We start from the raw sequence: 20,253 nt of genomic DNA, 5'->3' as shown, positions 1-20,253 counted from the left end.
ACAAAAATTAGCTAGGCATGGTGGTGGGTGCCTGTAATCCCAGCTACTCAGGAGGTTGAGGCAGGAGAATCACTTGAACCCGGGAGGCAGAGGTTGCAGTGAGCCGAGATCATGCCTCTGCACTCCAGTCTGGGTGACAGAACAGGACTCCATTTCAAGAAAAAAGAAAGGTGCCTAAGTCTGTTCAAACCAAGTTTTGCTGTTTGATCATAAAGGGCCCTGTATGCCACTGGAAAAAAAGCAGGCTTTATATTATAGTTATTGGGGAATCACTGATCACTTGTAAGCAGAGATAAATGCAATCAGACCTGCTAAGCTGTTTCTCTGAGCCCCATTTTTTTTTTTCCTGTGTACTTGATTTCGCCAAGGAGAGAGACTATAGGCCCTGGGTGATAATGATCTCTAGTGAAAAACAGTGCATCACCCCCGTGATGTGGTCCTAACCAAGTCTCCTTTACCTTTGTATTTTCAGCACCCAGCATAATCCTGACACATATAGAAAGCACTCAGAAATTGCTTGTTGACACTCTAAATTGTCTATAAAGCATAAGATATGGTCAGTGTTTAAAATTTTTGTGATTGTTGCAAAGATCATGACAATACCAAAGCTCTTGAGGTGTGTGCTCACCTCAAGATAGTGTAAAGGATTTACTTCTCTTTGTCTGTTTGCATTCTTAAAAGTCAATGAGATGAAAATGTGTAAAAATGCCTATTTCATAGTAAATGTTCCACACAAATGAATTCCCTTTCTTCTTAAAATTTAGTTTCTTCTCATCTGCCCCATTTGGATTTCATGTGCCCTTAGACTCACACTAGCACATGTGTGTACTTGCTACCTGTTGATTCCATTTCATCTGTCCTGAGGATTCTATGCCTGGAATTTTAAACTACAGCCACACCCTGTAGCTTACTTCATTGAAACATTAGAAACAGTCAGTTTTTCTTAAGGTGGCATTTTTTTAAGTAAATAAGATTTTAGAATTTAAAAGGACATTATCAAGAACATATATACATGGCAGAAGATGATGCTATAAAGTTAGACTAGGACCGCATCATTGTTAAAAAAGCAAGTTTTTATTCCGAAGTTAATGGGCAATCACGGAACATCTGTAAACAAGGAGAGAGATGTTCAGACTTGCCTTATACAGCAGGTGTTCGTCTGACTTCTGTTTGTACATTCATAGCTATAGAGAGCTCATTCCTTACCAAATCTGCCTGTTCTAGGAAATAGAAGTACTTCCTCAACAGAGCTGAACTTTTCCTTCTGTGATATATATTTGTTGGTAATCCTGACCTTAGGAATAACATCAGCCTTCTTTATACATAAAAATGAGGGAGCCAGGCATGATGGCTCACACCTGTAATCCCAGCAATTTGGGAGGCTGAGGCAAGAGGATCAAGGCCAGGAGCTTGAGACCAGCCTGGGCAACATGGTGAGACCCCATCTTCAAAAAAATAAAATTTGGCTGGGCACCATGGCTCACACCTGTAATCACAGCACTTTGGGAGGCCAAAGCAGTTGGATCACTTGGCAATCAGGAGTTCGAGACCAGCCTGGCAAACATGGTTAAAATTCCATCTCTACTAAAAAATACAGAAGTTAGCTGGGCATGGCACACGGCTGTAGTCCCAGCTACTCAGGAGGCTGAGACAGGAGAATTCACTTGAACCCGGGAGGTGGAGGTTGCAGTGGTCCGAGATCATGCCACTGCCCTCCAGCCTGGATGACAGAGGGAGACTCTGTCTCAAAAAATAAATTAATTAAATTAAATTAAAAATTTAACCAGGAATGGTGGTGCATGTTTGTAGTCCTAGCTACTTGAGAGACCGAGTTGGGAGAATCACTTGAGCCCGGGGGTGGAGGCTTCAGTGAGTTATGAATGTGCCTCTGCACTCCAGGCTGGGTGACAGAGTGAGACCCTGACTCTTAAATGTAAAAAGAAAGAAAAGGGTGTGAACCAGATAAACTAGGGCAGGAAAGGAGTCTAAAAATCCATAATTCTTTTTTATTTTATTTTTTTGAGACAGAATCTCACTCTGTTGCCTAGGCTGGAGTGCAGTGGCATGATCTTGGCTCACTGCAACCTCTGCCTCCTGGGTTCAAGCGGTTCTCCTGCCTCAGTCTCCCGAGTAGCTGGGACTACAGGTGCACGCCACCACGCCCAGCTAATTTTTGTGTTTTTAGTAGAGACAGGCTTTCACCATGTTGGCCAGGCTGGTCTCAAACTCTTGACCTTAGGTGATCTGCCCACCTCAGCCTCCCAAAGTGCTGGGATTACAGGTATAAGCCACTCCACCCGGCCAATTCTTTTTTATTTTTTTTTGAGACAGGATCTCACTCTGTCACCCAAACTGGAGTGCAGTGGGATGATCACAGTTTATTACACCCTTGACCTCCTGGGCTCAAGCCATCCTCCTACCTCAGCCCCCCGAGTGGCTGGGACTACAGGCACACACCACCATGCCTGGCTAATTTTTTATTTTTTATAGAGGTGGGGGTCTCACCATGTTGCCCAGGCCGGTCTCAAACCCCCTTTAAGTCAGCTAATTTACCGCCCCCCTCCCCCAAGTCAAATCTCTCTCCTTTTTCTCTGAAACAAAAATGAGATCCAACTCCATTCTAAACAATCTCCCTCTGACCAATTCAAATGTATTAGAACAGTCTACACTCTGATGCACCTTTGTGCCCTACAAAATGTAATGCCCTCTCTCCAGAAATAAATCCTCACATATATGGTCAAATGATTTTCAGCAAGGATGCCAAGACCATTCAATGGATAAGAGACAGTCTTTTCAGTAAATGGTGCTGGGAGAATGGAATACCCAGATGCAAAAGAATGAACTTGGGCCCTGACCTTAGACGATATACAGAAATTAACTCAAATGGATCATAAGACCTAAAACTATAAAACTCTTCAAATAAAACATAGGGCAAGAGCTTCACAACATTGGATTTGGCAATGATTTCTTGGATATGACACTAAAGGCACAGGCAACAAAAGAAAAACTGTATGAAAATGTAAAACATTTGTTTGTCAAAAGACACTATCAGAACTGGGGGCACTGGTATACACCTGTAGTCACCGCTACTTAAGAGGCTGAGTTGAGAGGACGGCTTGAGTCCAGGAATCAGACTGGGCAACAGAGCAAGAGTCAGGAAGGGAGAGAAGGGAAAGAAGAAAAGAAAAAACAAAGATATGATCAACGGAGTAAAAAGGCAACCTGCAAGATGGGAGAAAATATTTGTAACTCAGCAACCAAAAAAAATTGAAAAATGTGTAAATAACTTGAACAGATATTTCTCCAAAGAAGACATATCATCACTAATCATAAAGGAAATGTAAGTCAAAACTACAATGAGATCCCACTTCACACCCATTAGGATGGCTATTAAAACAAAAAGTTGAATACCAGCCTGGGCAAGATAAGGAGACCCCGTCTCTACCAAAACACAGAAAATAACAAGAGTTGTTATGAATGTGGAGAAATTGGAACCTTTGTACACTCATGGTGGAAATGTAAAATGATACAGTCACTGTGGAAAACAGTATAGTGGTTCCTCTAAAAATTAAAAATAGAATTACCGGCTGGGTGTGGTGGCTCACACCTGTAATCCCAGCATTTTGAGAGGACGAAACAGGCAGGCAGATCACTTGAGGTCAGGAGTTTGAGACCAGCCTGGCCAACATGGTGAAACCCTGTCTCTACTAATAATACAAAAATTAGCCAGGTGTGTGGCATGTGACTGTAGTCCCAGCTACTTGGGAGGGTGGGGCATGAGAATCACTTGAACCTGGGAGGTGGAGGATGCAGTGAGCTGAGATTGCACCACTGCACTCCAGCCTGGGCAAAAAAAAAAAAAAAAAAAAAGACTTACCATGGGATCCAGCAGTTTCACTTCTGGGTGTGTACCCAAGATAATTGAAAGCATGGTCTCAAAGAGATATGTGTACATCCGTGTTCATAGGAGAATTATTCACAATAGCTAAAATGTGGAAACAATCCCAAGTGTCCATTGGTGTATGAATGGATAAACAAAATGTGGTATATCCATACAATGGAATGTTATTCAGCCTTAAAAAGGAAGGAAATTCTGCAATATACCACAACATGGATGAACATTGGGGATGTTACGGTAAGTGAAATAAGCCAATCACAAAAAGACATATACTGTATGATTCCACTTTTATGAGGTGATTAGAGTAGTCAAAATCATAGACACAGAAAGTAGGATGGTAGTTGCCAGAGGCTGTGGGGAGGGGAAGACTAGGGAGTTATCATTTAATTGGCATAGAGTTTCAGTTTTATCAGATGAAGAAAGTGGGCTGGGTGCAGTGGCTCATGCCTATAATCCCAGCACTTTGGGAGGCTGACGCAGGTGGGTCTCTTGAGGCCAGGAGTTCAAGACCAGTCTGGGCAACATAGTAAGACCCCATCTCTACAAAAAAAATTTTTTTAAACAAGCCAGTCATGCTGGCGTGCACCTGTAGCCCCAGCTACTCGGGAGGCTGAGGCACATGGATCCCCTGAGCCCAGGAGTTGGGGCTGCAGTAAGCTCTGATTGTGCCACTGTCCTCCAGCCTGTATGACAGAGCAAGACCCTGCTTCTAAAAAAAAATCATTTAAAAAATCCTGGAGATGGATGATGGTGATGGTTGCATAACAATATGGATATACGTGACATCATTGAACTGTACACTTTAAAATGATTAATATAGTAATTTTTTTTTGAGACAGAGTTACACTCTTGTCACCTAAGCTGGAGTGCAGTGGCGTGATCTCAGCTCACTGCAACCTCCGCCTCCTGGGTTCAAGTGATTCTCCTGCCTAAGTAGCTGGGATTACAGGCATGTGACACTACACCCGGCTAATTTTGTATTTTTAGCAGAGATGGGGTTTCACCATGTTGGCCAGGCTGGTCTTGAACTCCTGACCTCAGGTGATCCGCCTACCTTGGCCTCTCAAAGTGCTGGGATTATAGGCATTAGCCACTGCACCCGGCCAACATAGTAAATTTTATGTTATGTGTATTTCTACCACTTTTTTTTGAGGAAGGGTATTGCTGTGTCATCCAGACAGAGGCACAATCACAGCACATTGTAGCCTTGATCTCCCAGCCTCCAGCCATCTTCTCACCTCAATTTTTTAATTTTTTGGATAGGAGACAAGGTCTCACTATATTGCCCAAGTTGGTCTTGAACTTCTGGGCTCAAGCAATCCTCTGGCCTCTGCCTCCCAAAGTGCTGGGATTACAGGCATGAGCCACTGCACCTGGCCCTTACCACAATTTTTTAAATTAGAGGAAAATGTTATGCAGTCTGATGAGTTCTGGAGCTACAAAGTTCTATCCCATCAAGGATCTCTCAGAAATATAAACAGATAATAATATAACTGCCACAATAAGGATATGTATAAAGTATTATGAGTACACAAATAAGAGATCATTGATTTTGCCAGGGAGAGAATAACTTTGGTAGCGAAAGAATGATCAACAAAAATTTGGGGCCAGGTGCGATGGCTCATACCTGTAATCCCAGCACTTTGGGAGGCCAAGGCGGGCAGATCGCTTGAGTCCAGGAGTTCGAGACCAGCCTGGGCAACATGGCGAAACCCCATCTCTACTAAAAATATAGAAAATTAGCCAGGCACATAGTGGCATGTGCCTGTGGTCCCAGCTACTCAGGAGGCTGAGGTGGGAGGATCCTTTGAGCCCAGGAAGGACAGGCTGCAGTGAGCCAAGATGGTACCACTGGACTCCAGCCTGGGTGACAGAGTGAGACCCTGTCTCAAAAAAAAAAAAAAAAGATAGTAAAAGACATTTGAGTCTTGAAGGGTGAGTGGACTTAGCCAGGTAGAGCAAACAGCATTCAAGACACAGAAGAGAAAAGGGGCAGGGCACAATTCAGGAACCTGCAGGTAGATAGCATCTAGGGGTGGAGGGGCAAGGTATAGAAAATGGTACTGAGGAGATGAGCGGGGCAAGATCATGAGGCCAGTAATACCATGCTAAGCACTTACGCTTAACTGGAAAGGTAGTCCTTCAAGGGTCTTACCCAGGATAATGATGTGGTTATATTTGGATATTTAAAATATGCTGTTTTCTTCTGGAGAGGAAACAGCAGTGTGTGGAAAAGAATAGAAGAGCCAAACTGAAAGCAGAGGAAACAGTAAGGGATTACTGCAGAAAATCAGGTGAGAGATTATATAAATAGGAGCAATAGGCCAGCACGGTGGCTCACGCCTGTAATCCCAGCACTTTGGGAGGCCGAGGTGGGTGGATCACTTGAGGTCAGGAGTTGGAGACCAGCCTGGCCAACATGGTGAAACCCCATCTCCACTAAAAATAAAAAATTAGCCAGGCATGGTGGTGCGCACCTGTAATCCCAGCTACTCGGGAGGCTGTGGCACAAGAATCGCTTGAACCCAGGAGACAAAGGTTGCAGTGAGCCGAGATCGCGCCACTGCACTCAAAACAAACAAACAAAAAAAGAAGCAGTTGGAGTGGGAAAAGGGACAGATTAGAGAGATATTAGTGATAGAATCAGTTAAGACTTAAATAATTTATTAAATGTGTTGTGGGTGGTGGAGATGAAGGTTTTCATGTAGAAGAGGTCATTCTCCTCCAGGGAGATTTCACTAGTACCAACTAGTTGTTTCAGTTCTGAACAACTAGTAGTGGCTGCTGGTGTGCAGTTTAGAAAAAGAGCCTAAAGCCCAACCTAGGCACAACAAGAAAAATTAGTGAATTAGTAACGTCTACAATGGATGCAGAATAGGAGAGCATTGACACATGACAAATACTTAACACTCCTATTCTCAGGCAGGAGAAAATTAAAAAGGTACTGTGTTTTGATGAATACGTATGGTGTGTTTCCATTTTTTGAAATTCAAGAACAGGAAAAATTAATCTTTGTTGGTAGAAGTCAGAATAGTGGTTATCTCTGTGGAGGTATAGATATGGACAGGAAAAGATATGGGAGCCTTCTAGAGAATTGGAAATTAACTAGATCTTACTGAGTCATGGTCACACATGTGTATACTTATGTGAACATCCACTGAGTTATACACTTAAATTTTATACTCCTCACTGTACAAATGTTTTATGTCAATAAAAACGTGAAAAATGGGCCGGACATGGTGGCTCATGCCTGTAATCCCAGCACTTTGAGAGGCTGAGGCAGGTGGATCACTTGAGGTCAGGAGTTTGACACCAGCCTGGCCAACATAGTGAAACTCCGTCTCTACTAAAAATACAAAAATTAGCCGGGCGTGGTGGTGCAGGCCTGTAGTCTCAGCTACTTGAGAGGCTGAGGCAGGAGAATCACCTGAACCCAGGAACCAGAGGTTGCAGTGAGCCAAGATCATGCCACTGCACTCCAGCCTGGGCGACAGAGCGAGACTTCATCTAAAAAAAAAAAAAGTGAAAAATGTTAATAGTTAATATATGTTAAACATATAATAAATGTTTAAGGTATGGCAAGTAGTCTGATATCACATACAGAGAGGAAGAAAAAGTGGTTTGCTGACAACTGGGAGATAAAGTTGGAGAGATGGAATGACAATAGATTGTAAAAGGGCCGGTGCCGTGGCTCACGCCTGTAATCCTAGCACTTTGGAAGGCTGAGGTGGACAGATCACCTGAGGTCAGGAGTTTGAGACCAGCCTGGCCAAAACGGTGAAACCCCGTCTCTACTGAAAATACAAAAATTAGCCGGATGTGGTGGTAGGCGCCTGTAATCCCAGCTACTCAGGAGGCTGAGGCAGGAGAATCACTTGAACCCAGGATGCGGAGGTACAGTGAGCTGAGATCACGCCATTGCACTCCAGCCTCGGCAACAGAGTGAGACTCCGTCTCAAAAAAAAAAAGGTCTTGGGAGCCATATTAAGTCACTTGGACTTGATCCTGCAAACATTGGGGGAGCATTCAAAGTTTTGAAGTAGGGGAAATATGTGCTTGTATCTCTGTTTTGGAAAGTAAACTGGGGGCAGTGCAGAGTTGGCTTTGAAGGGAGGAAGATGGAGAACAGATTCTCTGACCCAGATAGGATCTCAAACCCCATATCTTGTTGGCTAGAGGAATATCAGTTTTATATTCATCCTTGGAAATCATGAAAGGGAAGAAAATTCAATAGTTATCTATGAAAGCACTTGATGAGTGACTTCAGTAAACTTCAAATATTTTTATTTAAAATAACATAACCACATTGCAAAATTTTGAACCTATAGAAAAATGACATAAACTACCCACAATCCCACCATAGTGCTATTTGGTATACTGGATTTCCTACCATTCTCTTTTTTCTTTTTATTTTAACAGCTCTTCAAGATGAGGCAGCTGGCCTATGCTGATAGGAGAGTACAATGGTCTAGGTCAGATCTGGAGAGACAAAAGTAGTCAGTAAACTTATTTTGGCAGGAGCAAGACAAAATTTAAATAAAAACCAAGTCAGAAGTATGTGTCAAAATGAGCAAGCAGGCCGGGCACAGTGGTCCTGCCTGTAATCCCAACACTTTGGGAAGCCAAGGTGGGAGGATTGCTTGAGCCTAGGAGTTTGAGACCAGCTTGGGCAACATAGTGAGACCCAGTCTCTAAATACAAATTGAAAAAATTAGCCGGGTGTAGTGGCACACCCCTGTAGTTTAAGCTACTCCAGAGGCTGAGGCGGGAGGATCACTTGAGCCTAGGAGTTCATTACAGTGAGCTATGATTGCACCACTACACTTCAGTCTGGGCCACAAAGTGAGACCCTGTCTCAAGGGGGGGAAAAAAGAAGGAAGCAAAGAGCAAAGATACAAAGGTGGAAAAGTTCAGGAGTGCTATAGAAAGGGCCACGGAAGTGGAGAGGATTCATATATACAAAAACATAGAAAGAATGGCTAAGACCTAGTATTTGCTAGCACAACAGGGTGACTATAGTCAAAATAATTTAATTGTACATTTAAAAATAACTAAAAGTAAAATTGGATTGTTTGTAACACAAAGGATAAATGCTTGAGGTGATAGATACCCCATTTACCCTGTGAGATTATTACACATTGCATGCCTGTATTGAAATATTTCATGTAACTCATAAATATATACCCCTACTATGTACCCACAAAAATTAAAAATTAGTGCTATAGGCTAGCCAGGCGTGGTAGCATGTGCCTGTAGACCCAGCTACTCAGGAGACTGAGGCAAGAGGATCCCTTGAACTTAGGAGTTTGAGGCTGCAGTGAGAGTTGTGATTGTGCACTGCACTCCTGCTTGTGTGACAGAGCAAGACTCCATCTCTAAAAATAAAAAAGAGTGCTATAGGCTGAATGTTGGTGTCCCCCCAAAATTCATATTTTGGAACCTAATACCCAATGAGATAGTATTAAGAGATGGGGTCTTTTGGGAAGTGATTAAGTCATGAAGGTTTCATCCTCATGAATGGGATTAGTGTCGTTATAAAAGGAGGTGGAAGGAAACTGTCTTGCCCCTTTCACCATGTGAAGGTGCAGCAAGAAAGTGCCATCTTTGAAGCAGAGAGTAAGGCTTCTTCAGACACTGAATCCGCTGGCACGTTGACCTTGGACTCTATGGCCTCCAGAACTGTGAGCAATACATTTCTATTGTTTATAATACCCAGACTAAGGTATTTTGTTGCAGCAGCCAAAGAGACTAAGAGAGCTAGCCACAGCAGATGATATAGTTTGGCTCTATGTCCCCACCCATATCTCACCTTGAATTGTAGTTCCCATAATCCCATGTGTCATGGGAGGGACCCAGTGGGAGGTAATCGAATCATGGAGGCAGTTACCTTCATGCTGTTCTTGTGACAGTGAGTGATTTCTCACGAGATCTGATGGTTTTATAAGGAGCTTTTCCCTGTTTTGCTTGGCACTTCTCCTTGCTGCTGCCACGTGAAGAAGGATTTGCTTCCCCTTCCTCCATGACTGTAAGTTTCCTGAGGCCTCCCCAGCCATGCTGAACTGTGAGTCAATTAAACCTCTTTCCTGGCCGGACGCGGTGGCTCACGCCTGTAATCCCAGCACTTTGGGAGGCCGAGGCAGGCAGATAATGAGGTTAGGAGATCGAGACCATCCTGGCCAACATGGTGAAACCCCGTCTCTACTAAAAAATATATATAAAAAATTAGCCAGGCGTGGTGGCTTGCACCTGTAGTCCTGGCTACTTGGGAGGCTGAGGCAGGGGAATGGCTTGAACCTGGGAGGTGGAGGTGGCAGTGAGCCAAGATTGCGCCACTGCACTCCAGCTTGGCGACAGAGCGAGACTCCATCTAAAATAAAATGAAAATTTTTTAAAAACCTCTTTCCTTTATAAATTACTCAGTCACAGGTATGTCTTTATTAGCAGTGTGAGAACAGACTAATACAGCAGGAATGGCAATATGTGTAGGGAAATTCCTTTTACTGGGTGCCTACTGCATGCTGTGGGGCTGAGTATGATTGCTTAAAGGTGCTAAACTGGATGGCTGTAATCATAATTATTTTGGCCTCTTTTCATTTCACCTTAAATCATAAGCATTTTTCATGTTGTTCTATAGCTTTCATAAATACCTGTTTTTCCAGAGGTTAAATTTCATTTTATTCCTTTTAACACTTTGTTTTGTTTTCGTTAGCCTTTTACTCCTAAAACTTTTGTAAAATTATTTTTAACTTATAGCAATGCAAGAATATAAAATTTTAAAATTTATTATTGTTATTGTTATTTTTGAGACAGAGTCTCGCTCTGTCACCCAGGCTGGAGTGCAGTGGCACCATCTTGGCTCACTGCAACCTCCATCTCCCAGATTCATGTGACTCTCGTGCTTCAGCCTCCCGAGTAGCTGGGATTACAGGTATGCACCACCATGCCTGGCTAATTTTTGTATTTTTAATAGAAACGGGGTTTCACTATGTTGGCCAGGCTAGTCTCGAACTCCTGGCTTCAAGTGATCCGTCTGTCTTGCCTCCCAAAGTGCTGGGATTATAGACATGAGCCACCGTGCCCGGCCTAAAAAAATTATTTTTAGCAAATTGACTTTTATGTGTGTAAACGTTTAGTTGCCTGATGTTTTTAAAGTTTTAAAATTAAACTTTTTCTGATTATAAAAGTATTAAAGGTCTTTTACAGAAAATCTAGAAAACATAGGAAAACATAAAGAAAAAATAATGATAACAATAATCTGTAACTCCATTATTTTAAGATCACCAATTTAAATAACTTTTTGGCATATTTCCTTCCAGTCTTTTTTAAATGCCTTTTAACATGGTTGAGATCATATTTTGTCTATAATTTTTTACTTAATATTTTGCTGTATTTTCCCATATCTTAAGAATGTTTTATAAATACAGTTTTAGCATCTGCAAAATACTGCATTAAGAGAAGGTGCCAGAGTTTGCTTAACCAGTCCCTTATTGTTAGGCATTTAAGTTACTTCTAATTTTCTGCTATTATAAATAATGCTTTTTGCATAAATGCATAAAGCACTATAAGGTTATTTCCTCAGAGAAAATTCTCAGATGTGGGATTTCTATATCAAGTAGTGTGAAAATTTAAAAGGTTCCTGATATGCACTGCCAAATTGCTTTTTAAGAGGTTTGTACTAAATTCCACTTACCCTATTATGTGGGAGAGAAAACCAACTAAACGTCCTTAAGCTTTAAAAACGATAAGTTTCTCAGAATCTCTGGGCAAGGGCTATAGCATCCACACATGTATTTTCCTTTGAAAACTAAATATTGCCTGGTAGCATAAAGTCTCAGATTTTGTGGGGAGGGGTTCACACACTTTACTTCCCTTGACATCCCCAAGAACCCAAGAAACATACCTTTTAGTCAGCTAAGTACCTCCACCTTGCAAGCCAACAATATTTTAAAGAGAAATTTTCTTAAGGTTATACAACATCAACAAACTGTCTTGCTGGGTGTCTCTAAAGTTCCCCAGAGAATAAGATCACTCACAGCTTTGGAGGGAGGACTTCTAAGGGATCCCTGAAGGGATCGCCAGTTCTAGCAGATTTAGAGCTGCAGCTCTAAATTTTTCTTGTTTGGACAGTCTTTGGTCTAGTTCCAGAGATCCCAGCCTTAGATCTCTCCCAACATTCCTCTGGGGCCCTCCAGACATCCACAATCTCAAGAGAAATTGCAAGCTTCTCACCATCTCTCTCGCCCATACATGCTCCGGCTCCCCCCACTTCATTCGCTCTCTCTCCTCTTCTTGTTCTCCCTAGCCTCTCTTCGTATCCTCTCCTCCCCCAACTGTCTCTCTCCTCTTGCTAAGTGTGCCCTCCTGAGTCTATCTTGTAAATTTCTTTCTAAGCTTTACTTTTAATATTCTTCCTTTCTCTCTCTCCCCTCTCTCTTGGCTGAGTGTTTGTGTAACTTTTTTCTAATCCCCCACCCCCACCCCGCCGGATTGTCTCAGACTTTTAGTCCTTTCCTCCTCTCTCAAGGGGACACAGCTGACCTTTCCTAGGAGTAGCCTCTTTTTTTTGTCCCCAAACTTCTCACCCCTGGGCTCTTCTATTCTCTTCAAATGGCACACATGCCATCCCTGAATTTGCAGGAGTTTCTTTCTGCCTGTTTCACGCCAAATATAGCTTTTTTTTTTTCACACCATGTTACCAAGGAATAATCTTAGTAGACCACTGTTAATACTTCTAGACCCCACCATGACTTCCTTCTGTTATTTATCCTCATCATACACTCCACGAAAGGATCACTTATATTATGCCCATATTTTCCTCATTCTATCCAAATCAGGATACATAAGAGCAGAAGTCTAAGCCTACTTATAATTACAATAAGATAGGATATTTGAAATCTGGGCTGTCCTCGGAAATCTGGGACATAATGTTGCTATAAATGCCACCTATCCAGAATCCAGCTCTCAAGCAGTTTCATAAGCAAGCACTCTGAACATCCTCAGCATTGTCAGGAAGTTTGTATATTACACTCAGACTAAAAAAGGATTTCCTCTCATTTTGTCCATTCTGGGAATCAGAATTTTGACTGCACATCAGGTGGGGTCTGGCCATCCAGGTTGCTATCTAGAAATCACCACATAGGGGGATTCTTCACAAAAAGTTTTTGTGAGCTTTTTATGAAAAATCTTTCACTGAGGCCAGGCGCAGTGGCTCACACCTGTAATCCCAGCACTTTGGGAGGCCAAGGGGGGGCAGATCATCTGAGGTCAAGAGTTCAAGACCAGCCTGGACAACATGGTGAAACCCCATCTCTACTAAAAATAGAAAAATTACACGGGTGTGGTGGCAGGCGCCTGTAATCCCAGCTACTTGGGAGGCTGAGGCAGGAGAATCGCTTGAACCCAGGAGGCAGAGGTTGCAGTGAGCTGAGATCGCGCCATGGCACTCCAGCCTGGGTGACAGAGCGAGACTACACCTCAAAAAAAAAAAAAAAGAAAATCTTTCACTGAGAAAGGTTGAACCCAAGTCTGAAATGAAAGCATACAGTTTACTACCCATTGATTGATTTATGCAGAAATCTGTATAAAGATCTCCAAAGGTGGCTTAGTAGGTTCTGTTTTAAACTTTCAGTTCCTCCTCCCTAGAAAGTTAGGGAAACCTCTTAACCAATACGAGTTCCTCTGATCTGAGCTGAACTTTCCTTCTTCCACTATCCAAATTCTGCTGATTCTTTTCTGTCCAGGATATTCATCTAAGTCACCATGGTTGTATATGCTCAAGGTTCACTTTAAGTACAGTCTTAATCTTGTTTCTGAGGAAGTTTGCTTTTTCCTGTAGGTCTGCAAAACTTCCGCTTCTTATTTCCTATTGCCCCTGAAATGACATTTCTCCTTGTGAATTAATATGGGCCTGCCTACCTCTAGGTAATCCTGTTTTTGTCATGTATCTGTATTGCATTTTCTGTCCACTTTTGTCCTCTCTTACAGTGAAGGGAGCATTTTAAACTTTTTTGTTTCCATAGAACAGTAACTTGCTGGTTGGAAGACCTGAGTTTAACATGGACCCTCGGAGAAACATGACCCCCGGAGAAACATGGAGAGCCTGAGACATCCTGTGTAATTCAATAAATATCCACCCACTCCCACCCCCACCTTTGCTGGCTACAGCAGCTGGGGAAGTCAGAGGGAAGGAGGTTTTTTATGTTTTGTTTTGTTTTGTTTTGTTTTGTTTTGGAGACGGAGTTTTACTCTTGTCGCCCAGGCTGGAGTGCAATGGCATGATCTCAGCTCACTGCAACCTCAGCCTCCTGGGTTCAAGCAATTCTCCTGTTTCAGCCTCCTGAGTATCTGGGATTACAGGCACACACCAAATCGCCTGGCTAATTTTTTGCATTTTTAATAGAAACAGAGTTCCACCATGCTAGCCAGGCTGGTCTCGAACTCCTGACCTCAGGTGATCTGCCCGCCTCGGCCTCCCAAAGTGCTGGGATTACAGGCGTGAGCCACCGTGCCTGGCCGGAAGGAGTTATTTTTGAGCATTTTATGCTGCTCAGTCTTGTGCAGACCGCACATACTGTAGAGTTCATGCACTTTTCTCCCAGTAGTGACTTTCAGCTCTTGCTTTACATGTAGTTCCAACAAGCTTGGATATTTAGTTTCCATGTCTATAGCAGATCAAAATTAACAATTAATGGGTGGGGGTTGGGAGGCCAGAATAAGATAGTTAAAAGCACAGATTCTGGAGTCAAACTGAGTCTTTGAATCCTGTGCTGCTGCTTCCTAACTGTATGACTTTGAAGTATTTAACCTTTTAGCTTCAATTTCCTCATCTGTAAAATCGGAATAATAATAGTAGCTATTTTGCACAGTTGTCATAAAGATTAAATAAGTTAATATATATGAGGTGCCTGCATTTGTAAGTACTCTATGAGTATAGAGAGGGCACATTGGTAACAGTACTGATGAGATGTAGCAAAGAAGCAAACCAACCAAAAAAAGCGGAGAAAACAGAGCAATCTAGGATCCAACTGTGTAAAACAGAGGTTCCCAAACTTTCTCAGCTCAAAGGCACCTTTAGTGTCTCAGTAATTTTTTCATGGTGACTTCTCCATGCCCACGCCTCCTACAAAAAAACCAAAGTAATAATTCTGTTTATTAAGTAGTTAAGTCCAAACAACTTAATCAGTATTTACATCCTAATAATTTACTAACCATTTGAAATAATAATTATATAAGTTTTTATTCGTTTCTTTCTTTTTTTTTTTTTTTTTTGAGATGGAGTCTTGCCCTGTCACCCAGACTGAGGTGCAGTGGCACCATCTCAGCTCACTGCAACCTCTGCCTCTGGGTTCAAGTGATTCTCTTGCCTCAGCCTCCTGAGTAGCTGGGATTACAGGCGTGTGCCACCACACCCAGCTAATTTTTGCATTTTTAGTAGAGATGGGGTTTTGCCATTTGGCCAGGCGGTCTTGAACTCCTGACCTCAGGTGATCCACCCGCCTCAGCCTCCCAAAGTGCTGGGATTACAGCCACCATGCCCAGCATTTTTTTTTTGAGATGGAGTCTTGCCCTGTCATCCAGGCTGTAGTGCAGTGGTGTAGTCTCGGCTCACTGCAACCTCCGCCTTTTTGTAGAGATGGATTTTGCCATGTTGGCCAGGCTGGTCTCAAACTCCTGATCTCAAGTGATCTACCCGCCTCGACCTCCCAAAGTGAGGCACTACACACTACAGGGTCTGAAGGCAGGGAACATAAGTCCGATTCATTCTGACTTCCTAGAACTAAGTCAAAGGGAAAACTCCAACTTACCACACCCAAGTGACAAAAGGACCAGAGGCTACTCCCTTTGCATCCCCCACTTTTCTGCCTGGCAGATGAAAAACTGAAAGTACCTGTGATTTGTCCTCTTCTGCAACCAATCAGGCTGGTCTCAGGCCAAGTTTTCATTTGCATAGGAGTATAAGTTTGTAACTTCACTTCAGCCTCTGATTGGTCACCTTCTGCAACCAATCAGATGTTTGCATGGGTTTAACTTTGTAACTTCACTTCCGTCTCTGATTGGTTGCAGAAAGCAACCAATCAGATTGGTTTAACTTTGTAACGTCACTTCAGCCTCTGATTGGTTGCCTTCTGCAACCAATCAGATTAATCACAGGCCACTTCTTCATTTACATAGGGTGTACCTCAAGTAACCAATGGGAAGCCTCTAGAGGGTATTTAAATCCCAGAAAATTGGGTAACCAGTTTCCTGAACCCATATGCTTGGCCTGCTCCCACACTATGGAGTGAACTTTCGTTTTCAGTAAATCTCTGCTTTTCTTGCTTCATTCTTTCCTTGCTTTATTTGTGTGTTTTGTCCAATTTTTTCAAGAAGCCAAGAATCTGGGCACCTTCCACTGGTAACAGAATTGCTGGGATTACAGGCATGAGCCACTGTGCCCAGCCAGTTTTTATTCTTAAATATTCATAATTATGTGCTAAGGGATGTATGTGCCTGTTTAGCAATTCCCTTCTCAAACTTTGGGATCTCATCGTATGCTGCTACAGTCATTTATTGTTCCACAGTGATTTTCACTTGGTACTTGCTTTTTATTACAGCAACCTCTGAAAACTTAGCTTCAAAAAGACATGACATCATCCAGAGACATGTTTAAACCTTGAACTCAAGCTTGTGTGGTATCAGACATATATTGAATCTCCCTCTCCCCTCTCCCCTCTCCCTTCTCCCCTCTCCCTTCTCCCTCTCTCTTTAACATGGAGTCTCGCTGTCTCACCCAGGCTGGAGTGCAGTGGCGCGATTACAGCTCACTACAACCTCCGCCTTCTAGGTTCAAACCATTCTCATGCCTTGGCCTCCCAAGTAGCTGGAGTTACAGGTGTGCGCCAACATGCCCAACTGATTTTTGTAGAGACGGGATTTTGCCTTGTTGTCTAGGCTGGTCTGGAACTCCTAGCCTCAAGTGATCCACCCTCCTGGGTCTCCCAAAGTGCTGGGATTACAGGCATGAGGCACTGCGCCCAGCTTGTATTTCTCCTAAAATGTCAAAATATCCTCTAGAGCCCTCAGTTAGCTAGGGCACCCCAGGGCTCCTCAAAAGACAATTTGGGAACCACACGTATAAAAGGGAAATCCCCTAACAAACCCTCAGGATATTAACACAGAACATCACAGAATCACAAATAGTGGTCATGATAGTAACTTTCTCACCTGCATTAACCAGCCCCAGTTCCAGGCTGTCTTGGGGGAAGTAAAATGATAGGAGAAAATGGCCCTATTTGATGCTAAAATATTTGCAGAGAGCAGGCCTAAAAAGGACACCCCACAGGAGAAAAGTTCACGGGAAGAAAAGCAGAAGCCCTAGGCTGAACAGAAAGGAGAAAAAGGCGGCTGACCCTGCTCCTGAGGAGATGGATGAATGTGAGCAGGCACTGGCTGCTGAGCCCAAAGCCAAGACCCCTTTGCTCACTTGCCCGAGTACCTTTGTGATGGATGAATTTAAGCACAAGTACTCCTATAAGGACACAATGTGGTGCTGCCGTATTTTCGGGAGCACTCTGATAAGGATGGTTGGTCTGAGTATTGCTTTCCTGAGAAGCTCACCCAGACCTTCTGGAGTTGCAGTCTCATCGCTGGAATGTTCCAGCAGTTGAACAAACTGAGAAAGAATGCCTTTGCCAGTGCCATCCTCTTTGGAAGCAACAATATCAGCTCCATTTCTGGAGCCTGGGTCTTCACAGGCCTTGACACTGAGTCCAGATTGGCAGGTGGTCTTCGAGTCATACACGTGGCAGAAACTGGATCCTGGCAGCAAGGAGACCCAGACACTGGTTTGTGAGTACTGTTCCTGGAAAAGGGCCTTCCAGCATGTGGGCCAACTTCAGTCAGGGCAAGATCTTCAAGTAAACAGCTCTTGCCATTGCCTTGCTTCCTGTACCTGTTCTTTAAGGAGATGGGGATCATTAAAAGAAACTGAATATTGAAAAAAAAAAAGTTTAATTTAAGGTCAGTTTTTTCCATTTATGACGACTGAGAAATACCAAGTGCCTACTTAACAAGATTGCCATCCAACATTATTAAAATTTAAAATAAAAATATTGGGCCGGGAGTGGTGGCTCACACCTGTAATCCCAGCACTTTGGAAGGCCAAGGAGGAAGGATTTCTTGAGGCCAGGAGTTCAACACAAGCCTGGGCAGCAAAACAAGATTCTGTCTCTACAAAAAAATATAAAAAATTAGCTGGGCATGGTGATGCATGCCTATAGTCGTAGCTACTCGGGAGGATGAGATAGGAGGCTCGCTTGAGCCCAGGAGTTTGAGGCTGCAGTGAGCTATGACTGCGCCACTGCACTCCAGCCTGGGCAATAGAGTAAGACCCTCACTCTAAAAAATAAAGGAATAAATACAAGTATTGTACTTTTAGCTACACTAAAAACTTCACAAGGTCATTGTCAGGCCCCATCCTTTCCTCAAAGAACACAAACCTTAGAGTCACATAGATTTGGATTCAAATTTAGACCCACTGCTTTCCATGATCTTGAGCAAGTCTCTCAATCTTTCAGATCACCTTCTCATAAAAAATGTAGACCATAATTCTCACCTCTTAAGTTCTTATGGAAAGTGAAAGAACATATAAAAAGTGCCTAGCACAGACCCTGGAACATAACAGGTGCTCAAGACCCCCCTGCCATTTCCTAAACATGCCTTAGACTTGCATCCTACTAAACCTTTGCAACATGGTGCTTCCTTGGCCTGATAAACCGTACTGCTTTTGTCTGCTGCCAAACTCTGTTCATTCTGCGTCACCCAACTTAAATACATTCTTCTCTCTGAAGCTTCCCTTGGCTTCTTTGGAGAGAATGAGTCACTCTGTCTTGTTCAGTTCTGCAGGATTTACCACTATCGCCTCACTTGATCACATTGTGTTGTAATTGCTTATTTATGAATCTTCTCCCTCACCAGATTTTATGGTCCTCCTCCATGGCTGAAGCCACATATTTTCACAGCACCTAGCATGGTACTTGGCCCTCAATAAATGTTTCAATGAAGGGAGGAATAATAATAGCAAACAGTCAGTGCTTAATTCTAGGCATTATTCCAAGTGCTTTACAAATATTATTAACTTGTTTAATCTTCATGACAATTCTATGAATTATTATCATTTCTCTCTTACAGATGAGGAAAATGGCACATAGAAAAGTTATGTAATTTGTCTAAGGTCACTCAGCTATTAACTGTCAAAGCCAGGATTCAAACCCAAGCAGTTGGTGTGAGTCCAGACTTTTAGCCAACACAATACAATGCCTCCCAGTGAACAAAGGAATGAACAATCACAAACAAATTTGCTTTTCCCAAATGTCTTGCTTTCTCAGGTTTTGGAATGGCTCATCCATTCATTTAACAAACACTTTACATAGAGCTTTCTATGTGTATAATTATCACACTAAACACCAATCTCTGTTTTCCTCACCCCGGCCACACCCCACTTCACACAATCTTCACTGCTTGCCCCTAACCTCGACTGCTCTGTGAATTTCTTTGTTTTGTTTTGCTGGAGACAGGGTCTCACCCTGTCACTCAGGTTGGAGAGCAGTGGCATGATCATAGTTCACTGTAGCCTGGAACTCCTGGGCTCAAATGAGCCTCCTGCCTCAGCCTCCAGCCTCCAGCCTGAGTACGTAGGACTTCAGGTGCCCATCATCACACCTGGCTAATTTTTAATATGTTTTTGGAGAGATAAAATCTAGCTATGTTGCCCAGGCTGGTCTCAAACTCCTGGACTCAAGCAATCCTCCCACTTCAGCCTCCCAAAGTGTTGGGATTATAGGCATGAGCCACCGTGCCCAGTCCTCTTTCAGTTTCTGGAATGTGTTGTGCTCTCTCCCACCTCTGACCCATGACTGCCACATTGACTAACTAACTTGTACTTTTTCTTCAATTCTCAGCTTAAATTGCTTCCTTCTGAAAGACTTCCATTTGCCCCCTAAAGAAAGTTAGGTACACCTGCTCTGGGCTTCCCATGGCACTTGACACTTTCCTCATCATAACATTTTTCATACGTACTCTTCTTGCCCATTTGCTTGTCAACCTTCTGCACTAGACTATAAGCTCTACAAGAGCAAGAACTGAGTCTATCCAGGTCGTCACTGAATCTGCAGCACCTAGCCTGATGTCTGGCATATAGTAGGTACCTGACACATATTTATTGAATGACAGATTGAAGCACGAGCAAGACAAAATCTCTATGCTTAAGTCTAGTGGGAGGCCAGGCACTATTCATTCCTATAATCCCAGTGCTTTGGGAGGCCCAGGCAAGAGGATCACTTGAGGCCAAAGGTTCAAGACCAGCCTGGGCAACATAG

At 43.0% G+C, this 20,253-nt stretch overlaps 1 pseudogene; it reads left to right on the top strand.

Annotated features, from left to right (window-relative positions):
* The first annotated feature begins 16,815 nt into the window (after positions 1-16,815).
* On the top strand, positions 16,816-17,797 carry LOC100615626 (elongation factor 1-gamma-like; annotated as a pseudogene).
* Positions 17,798-20,253: the final 2,456 nt, after the last annotated feature.

The sequence above is a fragment of the Pan troglodytes genome, chromosome 1 (genome assembly GCF_028858775.2).
Source record: "Pan troglodytes isolate AG18354 chromosome 1, NHGRI_mPanTro3-v2.0_pri, whole genome shotgun sequence".
Classification (NCBI taxonomy): Eukaryota; Metazoa; Chordata; class Mammalia; order Primates; family Hominidae; genus Pan; species Pan troglodytes.
This window is presented reverse-complemented; position numbering and strand designations above follow the sequence as displayed.